Here is a 15,226-nt window from a genome sequence, read left to right as displayed (position 1 = left end):
CAAAGCCACTTTGTGTGGCTTTGAATGGCTTCATAAACATAGAACAATGCAACGCAGTGCAAATTGCTGCATTGCATGACCCCGTACAAGTGTGACATTCTATGGGCATTTTGGTGGGTGTTCCCACGTAGTTTCCATGGTTTATGGCACATTCCCAGATTTACCAAACCTGGTAATCCTGGGAATGCACCAACAAGATTCACCTTCCCAGTTGAGGCATAACAAGGAGAAATATGTTTATTTCTCCTCGTTTTTTCCTTTTTCTGTGAGTTCTGCGTTCTGCTGCACACCTAGCAAGAGGAAAATGCCTCTTATGGTTGATTTTGTGCAGGAAGTTGCACCTTCCTGCACATAAACAATCCTGCCCACAAACAGGCACCCTTGCACCATAGTGCGAGCGTGCCTGAGGTGGCGCTAGGCGGCTGAAACGGCACTAGTGCAGGGGGAAAGACCAGGAATGCACTGTGTTGGATACATATGGAGCATTTCTAACCTTTCCTGTGATGCAGAGCAGCACAGCAAGGTAACTTGCTGCGCTGCCCTGCACCACCACTCCCATAAATAAGCCTCAGAGTTCTTGGCTCGAGGGATATTCTGTCAGCCTTGTGATTGTGTCCAATGGGAAGAGGAGTGGAGAGGTGGCATTTGGAGATTGCATGCCTCGGAACTTCATGTCCAAAACCTGCAGATTGCTTGAGAGAAACTGATACTCACAATTTCACACAAAAATAGGTTTTCACAGATTGCAATTTAGTACTTGGACTTGAAAGACTGTTTAAGAAGGTCTTTTTAGTGATAGCGAAGCCTTTTACAATCCAAACCCTGATTTAGAGACAAATGGGGTGAAAATATGGCATGAAAAGCCACTCTGCATGATTTAGAGTGGGTAGAGTTTTCCACAGAAGGATTTTCATTGGTTTTAGAATCATGCCGGATTTTTCCATCTGGCAATTCTGGCCAGAGTAAACACATGAAGCTCTGGCTGCAGCTACCAAGCCTAATTACATGCTTTATGTTTTAGTTTTGCAGGGATAGCATTCTGCCAGAAAAAAACTCCTCTTTTACTCCTCAACTCTCCCACCACTTCCTGGTCATAATGCTCTATCTGCTGAACTATTTAAAAATTGCTTATCTAACTGGTGTAAAATGACTGATAATGTATAATAATAAGAAAACCAGAAGGAATAATAATAATTCTTTATTGTTTGATTACTTAAAATCTTACAATGCGACATTATACATATATTATACAGTACAATATAAAACTAAAACAAGATTACAAAATGCAGCATCAAATTCTAAACCAGTTACAATAAAAATATACCAGAAGGACATTGTTACCTGATACGAGTCACACTATTATCACGTTTATGTGAAATGGATTAGACCGCCCATGGTATGCCAATCTTATTGTTCTACCTCCCGTCCTTATGTACAGACCAAGATATGTGCCAAAATACTGACAAATCAGTACCTGTGGAAGCAAAAGTAGTTTATCATGTCCAGTCGGGATTCCTCCTATGTTGATCCTGCCAGAGGATTTTGAAAACATAATTTGAATATTAATATAGAAATCAGGAGAGTCAGGATATAACTTGAGAGATTGGTTCGAAATATGGGCTCCAGAGATATGTCAAATTTCTGATCAGAATTGTTCTAACTCTCCATGGGATACTGGGAATAAGAGGCATGAGCCTCAAAAGGGCGCCCGCGCTAATGAAGGACCAAAGAACTGACAAACTTATCTGTAGGAAAGTGGGTATTTTAAAAGCATCAATATAGAAAGATGGTCCCGTTGAACAGCTGAGAATAGGAAACAGTTGAACTAAAGAGTATATAAGAAATCACAATAGCCTACATGAAGCTCAATGCCTCTTGACCATAGAGGGGACTAATGACTTTGTTCAGGTAGAAATATATGATGGACATTAAATCAAAACCAATTTCATTTATAAACCTCATATCCAAATTGCAGGAGACATGAACAGACACTCTCAATGATTTTCTGGACTGAATTAACAAACAATGGGGCCTATTACCAAGGGCCATTATCGCCGCCTTAGCGGAACTTTTTCCCGCTAAAGCTGCAATAATTTTATCGCCCTATTACCTAGCCGTCGCTAACACCAGTTAGCGACAGCTAGTAGGAGATAGCGATCATCTTGGGGCCCGCTTTGCATGTCAGCGATATTTATCGCTAATGACATGCAAAGTGGGCGTGCCAACATGATAGCGACTGGAAACAGTCGCTAATATCGCTATCTCCAATTATCAACAATGCCTTACTTTTGGAAATATTCGCGCTAAGCGGGAATATCTCCAAAAGATAACGCCTGCCCAGAGCAGTTCTTAGCCATGTTATCCAATGGAAGGTGGATAACATGGCTAAGAGCATTGTCACGATAATGCATGTATATCGCTGATTTTTCAGCGATATTCATGCATTTCGCAGGATTTTTACCGCTTTTGAGATAAACCTTGATAATATCAAGGTATCTCAGCGGTAAAAATCGTCGAAGCGCGGTGATATAATTTTAGCCGCTAACCATGCATAGCGATAATTATCGCTATTGCTTGGTTATATGCCCCAATGAGTGTATCATAATGAGGCTCGAAGACTGGTCCCCTCAATTTTTAAGAGGCTTCCTAAGAAGGATGAAAGTTCTAATTGAAGCTGTCTCCTTGGTAGCGCCCTCGACAATAAAGGACCGGTGTGTCTCAGATTTTGATATTTCAAATTACTCCAGTGCTATAAAAGAATCAAGCAGGGTGGGATGAAAAAGAAATTCTACATGTAATCTCATCACGAGAACAGGAAATAACCTGTATTTTAGAGGAGTTTCAATATCAGGGAATCATTACCCATTTGCCCATTCACCACAAATACCCTTTTATAGCCTGATTTAAAACCCGATACATCTTGGTGGTTGGTTCCAGACTATCAGAACCTAATCCAAAATTGAAAAATCTTTGCAGTACAGAATGATTTTAGTGGTGAATTAATGATGCAACTCACACACAAAAATTACAGAAACTACAATTGAGGATGCAAATGAATTTTTCACTCAGAATAAAGCTCCCGCATTATATTATTTGACTGCATTCACATTTAGTGGGATAAAATAGAAATGTACTCAATTACCTCAGATGTTTAAGTATAGCCACGGTATTCTCTCTGCTCATTAAACTGAGCTATCGCATGAAGATTTCAGCAATGTATCATGTGCACCCTAATATCATTGGGGTTGCACCTGGTAGATATCCTTAGCCCCAAAAGAAAATATGTCCTGTTCTTGAGAAAAAAGGAAGTGGAAGGTGTCTCTCTCCTACACTTGGGAGTTATGCTGTGTTAGTCAAGGAGCTTCTGGAGTCAGACAAACCTGTCATAGAATCTCTTATCTGCAGGTGATAATAGAGTGAAGCCCCACCCGTGTTCGCCAAATCAATATGCACACATAATGAATGGTATTTTAAAATTATATGATTGTATATTATGTAATTCTTATTTACAAATTAAATGAATCATAATGGCCATTTATTATTATAAACAACATCACAGATAGGAAACAAATCAGGCCAAATGTAAAGTAAAATCCAATAATATTTCCCCACATACCTTTATCCAGCCAGTTTCCCTACTTATTATGCCTAAATGGAAATAGCCATATGCACTAGATACGGCTGCATTTGTTTAATAAGTCTTAATTACTTCAAGCCATGATAATTTTCCTGCATACCTTATGCTCTCATCGGACCAACAGTCAGAATTCAGCCTTTCAACATCAGTAACCAGTTGATGTGTCTCACCTCGCACCTGCACCAGTTCCTTACTGCTGTTTGTGTCTTTTGAAGCAGAAAGTTTTCCTTCATGCTCAACATGTTTCCAACAAAAATGTCAAACAATGCCTCTTTGCAGAAGCTTATGAAAACTACTGAGACACATGTTACATCTTTATTCTTTGTAAGTCGGAGCTCTACAGGTCTTCTCCCATGCAACCACAATTACATTACACACACACCAGAGAAGTAGAAAGCTTACCTTCTATATCTTGTTAGTTTAAATAATCTCTAAACCATTGAGTTCATAAACAAACAATATGGCAATTAAGCTCACACTTATTATTAACATTGACATTACTATTATAGGACTCCTTATATTGCAGTACAGATATGTTTATATGCAATCAGGCCTGTATTGCATGTAGCATGCATTTTTGTCATATGAACACCCTGCCACACAAAACATCCTAGACTTGTATAGTGAAGTTGATAACCAATTGCTCCATTTTGTATGCAGACCTAGTGCCTGGGACAGGAAAAATCAGACCAGAGACAATGGGAGTCCTCCCAAAGGACGCCCATTATCCCTAGATGTTTTCCACATCACGGCAGTAGGCCTAGCCACACAATTGAGATCGTATTTTTATCGAGACAAGTGTGGGAATGCTGGTTGATAGGAATTATGCAGGTCCCTCATATTCTGGAAGCTTTCATCACAGAAATGCAAGGACATTTTTAGATTTTAGGCAACATTTAAGGTTTGAAAAACATTGTGTATAAGAAAATATTGTGGGATCCATGTGAGACACACCACCTTTGACTCCTCCAAGTTCTTATCTCAGTAACTTGTGTATATTTCATAAATACATAGGTTTCCTTCATACCCAATATTCATTTTTTATATTTTAGCATATACATTTATTTAACTCTTGGTACACATTCAAAAAATTTTGTAAGGTGCAGCTCAGTTGTTGGCTCTGGGTATTGCTTGTTTTTGGAGAAACTACAAATCCTAAATAAAGTCCAATTGGTCGCACAAGATAGCGAAGATAGCAGATAATCGAAAGGAGATGCATCGCGGAACACGTAACTACATTGACCACAGTCCTTAGGGGCGATACCCCTGGTGTGTGAGTAGTGTGCGACCCCACCCCCAATTGTAATACAAATCCTAAATATCCAGAAAGGTCTATGAAGCATAAAGGTATATTGCAATTGTAAATCACCAATTCTGACAAGAAGTCATAAGTGAAAACCTTGCTACAAATGTCTGTTTATTCCAACTAAGTTATTTTTTTTATTTCAACAGTTAGCTTCTTTGGAAAAACCTCGACTGATCTACACAGGTTGAGACCACAAAAATTAGGAAAAATGAACTACCTCACCTTCGAAAAAGTACAAAACTATGATAAAAAATAGTTTTTTGATACACCTCTTTTTGTTCTGAAAATGCTGGGAATATGATGATCTTTGAACAGAAAACCTTTCGTTGATGTAATTGATGTTATTTTTAGGAAAAAAAACGTTTTCTTGCATAGCACTTTTTTCTCAGTAAAAAAATAAAATAACTAGCTATGTTTTAGCTGTATTATCAGTTTTTCTTTAGTGGAATCTATAAACGTTGGGTGTCTTTGAGACACAAAGGATGTTGTGAAAAAGATGCAAATTTGGCATGGATTTCTTATGTGGAAAAAAAGTTAAGAATCGGTAAGTAGAAAGTACCTCAAATAGCAAAAGGAATGCTCAACACTGGGGGTGGAGATGCCTAACGTAAGAAATTGGGTTATTAGTTGTACATGATGTGAGTCCTATGCACATAATAGGTCCATAATTACTGGCTCTCCACTCATGGGTGCATCTTGAGTGCAGTACATGGGTACTGGTTTACCCCACCAACTGCTCCCAAAGCAGGTGTAGCAAATGTGCGTGCTTGGACCTACCTTGCACCTTCAATGTTGTTTGCACCCATGGATGGCGTCTTGGGAACTTCCATGAATGTGCTTGAGGTCCCGTGGATGCCATACCTTCCCCTCCTCTAAGGTTGTGCCGGCAGGCAGGGGATTTTTTTCATTTGCATTGGGCCCCAGTGGATGGTGTCCCCCCGGCCAAAAGAGCCTCTTTGTGCCTCGGTTCTGGGTCTGAGTGATAGGGTCGTGGAAACCACTATTGCTGCATCAGCCCAAGGGGAGATGGAGGCCCCAGGGACCATTTTGGATCCAAGGAGGTAGCCCCAAACATGCCTGCTCCCCCGAGCACTAAATAAAACATGGATGTACCAGCACCCGGGCCTTGTTCCCCCCTCAGGGAAGTGGGGGGAGGTATAAAAAAGGATCTCTGTGGAGCATCACACTCTCACTGGGTTGTTTTAAGATAAAAGGTTGAAATCTTTACAGATGAGTATCTTGTGCCGTGCTGGGCTTATTTAAATAATATTGGGCTTGTTTTGCTCCTGGCAGCGAGCTCTAGTTTTCAGCAGGCCTCCTGTACTCCAAAGGGGTGCACTCTGCGGGAAGGTGGTTGTCAGCCTCCTTCTCCTCTGCCTGCCCTCACCAGGCCCCATGGCCTCTTGGCCATCTTGTAGGGCACCCAGCATGGCAGTGGAGTCTATACCTTCCCCCATCTGGTCCACAGGGGCAATAAGGCGGCCAGGGTCAGTAGCCCTGGAGAGAACCATCTAGTCTTGGGAGGCAGCTGTAGGTGAAGTCCGCACTCCATCAGGGGCATCAGGTGATTTCTCCTTCCAGCTTTCTGTAATTCTGGTGTTGTTGTCATCCAGGTCCAGGGTATTGCTCACAGTCTCTCCCTACAGCAGGGGTGTATCACTATGCGTGGAAAGTTCTAGATGTCATGCACCCCTGGTGAATCAGAGGATGCTACATGATCCCTCCACCCTTATCTCAACCCTCCTGCATAGCATTCTGGATCAATCCAACGTGTCAGAACCATTCTCCCCCTAGCCAGAGATCATGTGCTCACTCAGAGGTGTGGCTATGATAATAGGTGAATATTCCCTCGCGGTCACTCGAAACCATTCTGGGGTAGCTCCCCCTTCCACTGGTTTTGGAGTGAAATCAGTTACAGCAACAAAGAAAGGAGCAGACCTGGTGTCTAGTTCATCTGCTTGTGACTAGGGGGGCTCCACCGGCAGAGTTCGTGGGGAATTGCCCCTCTGCTTGGAGAGTGGAGTTTGGCAAAGACTCTGCCAACCACCGTGTGGCAGAGTTTACCGGCGCCAACCAGGCTTTAAGCACCGAGGCCCTAGGTTGAAGTGCCATATTTTCTATTGTGTATTTTCTGTATGCACTCTTCCCAATATTGCTGTCTGGAGTGCGCTTTTGTGTGCATCATTATGATAGCAGGGCCCACTTACTTCTCCTTGCTTAAGTGGAAGCACCATCATTGGAGACGTGAGGCTGCCAGACAGTGCCCTCCCTCCAAGCCACGGTGGCGCGCCGCACCTTCACACAGAAGAAGAGATCATCAGGCAGCTGCGGACTCCAGAGACTGCCTTTCACCTACTTTATTTTGCCCCAGGTGCCAGGCCGCACCAGAGTGGCAGGCTGTCTTTGTGCTGAATCCCTGCGTGCTCTAGAGGTAGAAGGTAGGGTTCTGACTGGGCTGCGGGACGGCTCAGCCAGCAGGTCTGCTTTGTTGCGGAGTGTGCTTCTGTGGTTGTCGCTGCGGGCACGGGGTGGTATCATCCCTATGCATTAGAGGCTGTCTCTCAGCATGTGGCTGCCCACTGCTGACATATATGATTGATTACCAGTGTCCTTTCTTGAGCAAATGAGTGACTAACATTTTTTATTACTAAGCTCTTGAATATAACTTGCTTGTTTCAAGAGTTCATTGCCCTATGGTTGATTGGAACAGGGTGCATGTCCATAATTACTATTTATATTTCCTACCTGCTGTCAAAGGGCAAAAGCATGTACCTGGTACTTATGGGAATATATTGATAGAGATGGAAAGCAAGGTTTCAGTTCAAAAAGTGCAAGCGTGGTTTACTTTCGGCATGAATAAGAATGCCTGGTATTCACTTCTATTTAATTTTAAAAACATCTTTTCGTAAGTGCACATTTGCAGCGTGATGTCTATTCATGGCGCTTGATCTGAAATGCAGTTGAAGTGACAATCCAACAGCTAGTGGTATATAAGTTGCTCATTTAGAGTTTGGCAGACATAACACATGAAAAATGCAAACAATTCAGTTACAAAGAGGGCTGACAACACAGACTACCTGGAACCATAAGTACTGCAGCAATACTGGTAAGGCCATGTGCCTCCTGAGCAGCTTACTCCCTGATAAATAATGTGTTTCAGATAAAGGCAGGCTGTTTCTGAGTTACTGAGCACTAACATGTTCATGTGCAATTTCATCAGTTAGCCAAACACATTTAGCTTACTCACTAGAGCAAGGGTAGCATGCACACACATACCGATATTTGGTGCTAACGGGTGCCTGGGTATCTTCACCAGTCCTCTAAGCTATGGAAAGTCTGTCGTGTAGTTCCTATACATTTATGTAAGATGTGCACATTTTAGACAACATAAACTACAGGAGTGGAGTCTAGACTGATTCCAGACAACCCCGAAGGATATGTTGGCCTTTAGACCAGCTATCTCACAGTGTCATCATAAGCCCCCTAACTTTATCAAGGAGCAAATAGTCTCTGGCATCTATAACCCTTGATCCTTTAGGGATCGTGGAAACAGTGTTCTACTTTTCGCTCAGTCACTCATGCTCACTTAATCTTAGAGAAATACACAGAGAAAGCGTTGGGGACGTTTTCAGTAAGCATTTATTGAACCAGCGTTATTCTAGTACAAAATACGTGTGCTGCTACAACCATTAGACAGAAACAGGTATCTATGCTTGCAAGCACCGACAGAGTAAATAAAAGGTAGAATTCTACCATGGTGCTAAAACAGTGAATATATCTAGGCATATAGATACATGGCAATAATCACACGTACTCCTAAAATGCTAACCCTATCTGAGTGAACCTAAATGTACCTAGCATGTATATAGGGTGGAAAGCCAAGAATCCCCTAGGAGAGAGCCAACCTGATGAGACAGAACAAAGGACCCCGTCTTGGTCTTGAGTTGGACACCCCGCAAGAGATGTCAGACCACTGCATGCTGGAGTTTCTGCATGCAGGAATCTCAGCGTCTTGAGTCAGCATGGAATTTGTGGTTCTTTTGTACCCGAAAAGTGCCCTCAGGGGCTCTACCTAGATGTGTAATGTACTGTGGGTCTGTCATTCAAAGATGACGATAGCCGTGACTTTTGTATCGAGATATTATACAGAAGATGGTAATCCCGCTGTCAATGTCCTAGACTGGGGATTAAGATATGATACTAAGAATCCTCATGCATAGTAAATTACGTTCGTTTTTGGAGAAAACCACATGACATTTATTCGGCACATAACCAGGTAAAAGGTGAGTGCCAGAACAGTTATGTATGGCAAGGTAGGACAAATGTTGGTAAAAGGTCGGCAGCTACCAAGGCCTATATTAGAGGACATTGGGGCGCATAACATCCATTTCTCATCCGACTTGACGATAAAATGAACAAATGCTCAAAACAAAATAAAAAAACATGGTATTTGTTAAAAAACAATGCAAAAGTTAAAAAAACAGTATAAGTCCTATGAATAGTCAATATTCTGTTAGACCAACTGAGCACGCCGAAAGCCATAGTGCTCAGTGTGAGCAGAAGAGAAAAATAAAACAAAAACTGTGTTTTTGAATTCCAATTGGGCTTGTTTTGGAAAAAGACCAAATTGTTCCCATCACACAGAGAGCCATATGTTTATGTGTCCTGTGTGGGAGCCGCAACATCACTGTCGCTTGCAGTCGCTGATGACAGTCCCTGTAACGGATGTATGACGTTACATCGAGAACTTTTACAACGCACACCGTTACAACGCAATTTTTACAACGCAGATACATTTACAACGAATGCTTTTACAACGCATGACATTACATAGCAGATGCTATTACAACGCATGCCATTACAACGTAAGTATAGGTAAGTATATTATTTTTAAAAAAAATGTAATTTATTAAAATTTAATTAATTTAATAAATTAAATAATTTTTTAATAATTAATTTGTAAATATATATACTTTAAAAATAGTTTATTTAAAAAAGAACAATTATTATTAAAGAACTAATATTACAAAATAATAAAATTATTAAAATTAAATATTTAAATTATTTAAAATTATTTATTTAAAAACTGAACCCTAAAAATACCCTTTACCCTGAACCCTAAAAATACCCCTGTACCCCAAAACCCAAATCTAGCCCTGAACCCTAAAAATACCCCTGTACCCCAAAACCCAAACCTAGCCCTGAAACCTAAAAATACCCCTGTACCCCAAAACCCAAACCTAGCCCTGAAACCTAAAAATACCCCTGTACCCCAAAACCCAAACCTAGCCCTGAAACCTAAAAATACCCCTGTACCCCAAAACCCAAACCTAGCCCTGAAACCTAAAAATACCCCTGTACCCCAAAACCCAAACCTAGCCCTGAAACCTAAAAATACCCATGTACCCCAAAACCCAAACCTAGCCCTGAAACCTAAAAATACACATGTACCCTAAAACCCAAACATAGCCCTGAAACCTAAAAATACCCCTGTACCCCAAAACCCAAACCTAGCCCTGAAACCTAAAAATACCCATGTACCCCAAAACCCAAACCTAGCCCTAAAACCTAAAAATACCCCTGTACCCCAAAACCCAAACCTAACCCTGAAACCTAAAAATACCCCTGTACCCCAAAACCCATACCTAGCCCTGAAACCTAAAAATACCCCTGTACCCCAAAACCCAAACCTAGCCCTGAAACCTAAAAATACCCCTGTACCCCATAAACCAAAACTAAATATATACTATTACTTAAATTAATTTATTTAATTTACATTTAAAAAAAATGATTTAAAAAAATAACATACTTACCAATACTTACGTTGTAATGGCATGCACTGTAATAGCATCTGCTATGTAATGTCATGCGTTGTAAAGGCATGCGTTGTAACGGATCCTGCGTTGTAATGGTGTGCGTTGTAACGGTGTGCGTTGTAATAGTTGCATTGTAAGGGTTGTTTCCCCCCTGTAACACCTCTTGTGTCACGTCAGTGGAGCAAATGTGACCATCTACCTGTGTGCTTGTTGTAGAGCCGGTGTCCGGTCTGACAGGAGCTGAAGCATCCCTTGGAGGCTCTAAGAATGCCGTCATCGACATTGGAATACGCTGAGGATACTGTATCACGTGGGCATTTAAGGGGTCGAGTAGTACATTAATGTCCGGTGGTGCAGGCGATGGAAGTGTTAGACATATGTTCAACACGCATTCGTGTCCGCAGAATAGGCAGTGGAGCACAGGCAAGATGCATTTGACCCAGACTGATCTGAATCAAAGGAATCAATGCTCACTTAGCTCCCAAAGGCGAGGTACACCCAGATTAAGTACCATGTATTCACTGCAACATTGCACCAGGAGTGCTTTTTCCATCTCTTTGGAAACTAGGACGTCCATTGCATAGCAGAAACATTAAAACAGGGAAGCCCACTACAAGTAGTAGGACCAGCAGAAGCCCTACAAACCCGCTTCCCAATACAAGTATATAAATGATGGAATAACTCTGAAGATTGTCTAAAAGCTGCTCAATATTCCAGAACCTTTGCTCTTAAATAGGTGCACAATTCCGCTCATATCAAACATGTAAAGATACGATGTACAATTTCTCCTAAATGGAGCTGGAAGTTTGTTTGGACTAGCGCCTGTATCTCAGCCGAAGACCTTGCAACCAGGAGATCAAAAGTCTCTTGGGCTGAGGTTAAAGCCACATACTTGTGTAATAGCATATTTTGCTCAGAAAATCACACCGTATAAGGGAAAGATCCAACAAAGGCCATAGCTCTGCCTCCCAAACTGTGTGGGTCGGTGAAAAGAATACTTCCATACAACAAGCAAACCCTATATCTTACTGTGACCATGTATGCGATGCCTGGTACCATCCCACAACAATCTTTATCATTCAACATCAAATAACAGCAGATGAATTGCACTGGCTGGGGATCCTTTCAAGTGATATGATAGGTTTGCAACTGAAGCATAACATGCTCCGTGAAGCAAAATATCCTGACAAATTAGAGACCACTTAAAGAACTCTCACAGTCTGAACCACTGAGAAAACCATAATTGTCCCCATTCCTGCATCTAAATCTGTATGGTAATTCTGAAGATTCATGTATGTACCCCTCTCCCAATGCTTCATACCTGCCTACCTGGTGATAATGTAGACACTACTTAAATTAGAATGTTGTGACTCGCATTGTAATACGACAATGAATTAACCATTCTGTGGAGCGTGACTCAGCCATGGGAAAAGTTAATTGGTCTAATTTTTCAATGTGCAGCATTGTATAATTTGCATCTCTTTGAGCCATTTTTGTATGTCTTTGTATGTCTTTCTGTTAGATTCTAGGCAGAGAGCAGATATGTACTGTTGATATATCACCAGGGCACGTGACCAGAATGCAGTGATTGCAGCGTCCAGCTCAATAATAGAATGGATCGCAATTGCAATTGCCCATGTTGAAGAATAGACAAATCCAGTTCTATTATATCTATTGCAAAAGACCCGATATATATATATATTCACTGAAAAAACCATAGGTTATAGACCATATATAGTTAGGAATTAGCATTTAGAAAACCTTATTTTACTCACACAAAACCATTGAAATTCCATATATAGTTAGTTGCACTAACTATATATCGCGCACCCGCAATCCACTGCTGATGATGTCACATATTACATCATTCATGACATGGTCAGTGACATCACTGATGACATCACTGATGACATCTCAAATGACATCACTGATGACATCTCACTTGACATCAATGATCACATCACTGATGATATCATTCATGTGATAATACAATGCATCTCCTCACACTCTAATATAACCTCTATTACACCCAGTGTTAAATAGAGAGTATAATTTTTGAAACCATTGACACACCAATACTAGTTACTACATACGCACTCACTGATTCCTATGTCTACACACACATTCACTCATACAATCATTCATACATACAATCACTCATCTTTACAACACTATCATATGCACTCATACACCTATACAGACACTCACACTCTGCCACTCATCCATGGAGTTACTCACACACCTAGTCAGTCCTGAAAAGAATCAATCACACTTCCATTTTCTCATCTATACAGTTAAACACAGAACACCTTACATTTTTGAAACATATACTAACACATACTTACTCTCTTATAGAATCACTGATACAAGTACACATTGATCTGCACAGAGTCACACACCTCCCAGCCAGCCATACACACACTCAGTCTCCCATACAAATACTTGTGCAACCAATCAATAACCCATATAGCTACTTATATAGCTACTGATCAACACATGCAGCAGCTTGCACAACAACAGACATACTGATGCACACTTTCAGACAGTTTAGTCACTAACCCGTGCATTCAGTAAGACGCATTTAATCACTCACTCATACAGTCAATCACGCACCTACTAAAACCTTCATTCAGACACTTATACATCCACTCATTCTTCAATATGTAAAACATATTTAAACTTTACAGAAACACGTAATCACTGGATGTTGTCATCAGTGATGTCATCAGTGATGTCACTGACCATGTCATGAATGATGTAATATGTGACATCATCAGCAGTGGATTGCGGGTGCGCGATATATAGTTAGTGCAACTAACTATATATGGAATTTCAATGGTTTTGTGTGAGTAAAATAAGGTTTTCTAAATGCTAATTCCTAACTATATATGGTCTATAACCTATGGTTTTTTCAGTGAATTTTCAAGGTTTTGTAAATGCTAATTCCTAACTATATATGGTCTATAACCTATGGTTTTTTCTGTGAATTTCATTGTTTTTTTAACAGCTAATATCTGTAGCTGTAAAATGTATTCTTCTTTAAATCCAAAAATATATTTTATATGTTTATGAATAATTTTTTTTTTAAATATTTTTTTTTCTTCGTTCCCGCTTCGCGAATCGGGAAGCTTCCCGTTAGCTGACCTTGATGCCGCGAAATAGACCGCGAGCCGGTAAACGTTTCTTTACCGCAAGTGCCGCGTTAGAAAACAACATCGTGACGCCTCCCGTCCGCATGACGTTCCACGTTGTCGCGTGATACGTCATATGACGTGCTACGTTAGCGAACTGGTACGCGAAGCGAGTGCCAAAGCGCAGGTTTCTGGAAGCAAACCGGGAGGCCCTGCAAAGCGCTTAACGTAAACACAGCAAGTCATGTGACTTGGTAATAACACTTTTCATTGGTTCATTTCACTTTTGGTTTCCTAATGATGTAAGACTAGGTCATATAATCTAAAATGAACACTTTTGATTGGTTGAGAACTCTTGTTTTTCCCAAATGATGAAAATCCCTCCTTCTTTCCTCACTCTGACTTTCATCATTGTGAGAGAAAGACCCTTTGTGATCACTGAGCAATGGCTTCTTTAGTAGCTTCAGCTGGTGCTTCCCCACCACCTCCACCACATCCAAGGAAGAGTGGACCACCTGCTCAAGTTGTAATTCAACAAGAAGAAGAAGAAGAGGAACAGGAGGACGAGCACGAAGAGAGGCAGTTTTTGCCTGAGCAGCCCAAGACGTCTCACCGGAAAGAAAACTTCATTTGGCAATTTTTTAAAATTCCCAAAGGTCAGAAAAAAGTAAATGCAAGATACGTAACTTGCCTTATATGTCAAGATAGACTGTCCAGAGGGACCGACAAAAAATACAGTTTCGGAAACTACACAATGCATCGCCATATGACTAGGTGGCATCCTAACAACTACAGTGCTGCACAGTTTCGGAACGACCTAGATAATCTCCCTATTATGGCCAGAAGATCTGTTGTACCGGAAGTAACGGGACCAGAGGGCAGGGAGATGGTGCCAAATATACAAATGAGATTTGGTGAAGTAAAACACACCTGCGTATTTTGCGATGGATTCATTTCCTACGGAGAAAGAAGCATCACTCTGATCAACAGAGCTATTGACTATCATATGCAAGTTTGTCCGAAACGCCCAAAATAATAAATACTTCTTTTTTTTGTTTTGTTGCTCCTGTTGAGCCCTTTACAATGAATCGTTTTCATTGCCCCCTCCAAGAAAAACCCAAAAAAATATAAAACTGTTCCGAAAAATTCAAAAACATTAAAAAAATGTTCAGAAAAATAAAAAAAAAAGTTCTTTTCAGAACTACCTCCCCGTTATTAAAAAATTGGTACAATATTTGGAACTGTGCCAACCTCTATTTCTCTTAGTTCGCTTCCTAGTTCGCTCGCTGGTACGCGAACTGGAAGCGAACCAAAAACAGTAAGTATAAGGGAAGGA

The sequence above is a fragment of the Lissotriton helveticus genome, chromosome 3_1 (assembly GCF_964261635.1).
Source record: "Lissotriton helveticus chromosome 3_1, aLisHel1.1, whole genome shotgun sequence".
NCBI lineage: Eukaryota > Metazoa > Chordata > Amphibia > Caudata > Salamandridae > Lissotriton > Lissotriton helveticus.
Note: the sequence above shows the minus strand (reverse complement) of the source record.